We start from the raw sequence: 643 nt of genomic DNA, 5'->3' as shown, positions 1-643 counted from the left end.
CCGAAGCAGCCTCGTGGATTTGTAATAACCCTCTGGCTTCTGCAGCGCTCTTGCATCCACATCCTTGGGGGACAAGGGGGGACCCCAGGAGATGGGGCAGACAACTTGGGTGCCTGGGGAGCAGCCCCCGGTGCTGGCTGAGCCCAGCCACACTGCATGGGGGCCACGTCCCCTCTGAGGGCCTGGCTTGTCCTCGGCTCCCACCCTCCCCTCTGCTGCTGGTAGCTGGAGCTCCCCTGGCAGCCTGGGCTCAGGCCAGCTGGGCACCCTGCACCCCCCAGGCCCTTACCCCAGCTCGGGACCATTTCCTTGTCCCCTGGTTCTTTGTCCCTTTCCCAGAGCCTCCTCCAGGCCCCGTGCCTGGAGCCATGTGAGCCCTGTGGTTTCCCCTCTCGGCACCTGGTGGGGAGAGCTCGTGGCCGACCCAGAAGCTTCCTTCCTCCCCAGCAGTCGTGGAGCACAGGACCAGCTGCATCCCTGCTCCTGCCCGCCTTCGCTTGGGGACGTGTCCTGGAGGAACTGGGTGGGAACTGGCATCCCAGGATGAATGCTCTGAGCCATCTTGGGGGACTACAAAGGTTTATTGGGGGGTACGTGGGGCACACTGCTGAGCTGGCACCGCTGGAGCTGCACAGGGCCCCTC

At 65.2% G+C, this 643-nt stretch overlaps 1 protein-coding gene across 1 annotated transcript in view; it reads right to left on the bottom strand.

Annotated features, from left to right (window-relative positions):
* Positions 1-643, bottom strand: part of DAK (dihydroxyacetone kinase 2 homolog (S. cerevisiae)) — a 4,543-nt gene that overhangs the window by 158 nt on the left and 3,742 nt on the right.

Source organism: Mesitornis unicolor, unplaced genomic scaffold (genome assembly GCF_000695765.1).
Source record: "Mesitornis unicolor isolate BGI_N332 unplaced genomic scaffold, ASM69576v1 scaffold36424, whole genome shotgun sequence".
Taxonomy (NCBI): domain Eukaryota; kingdom Metazoa; phylum Chordata; class Aves; order Mesitornithiformes; family Mesitornithidae; genus Mesitornis; species Mesitornis unicolor.
This window is presented reverse-complemented; position numbering and strand designations above follow the sequence as displayed.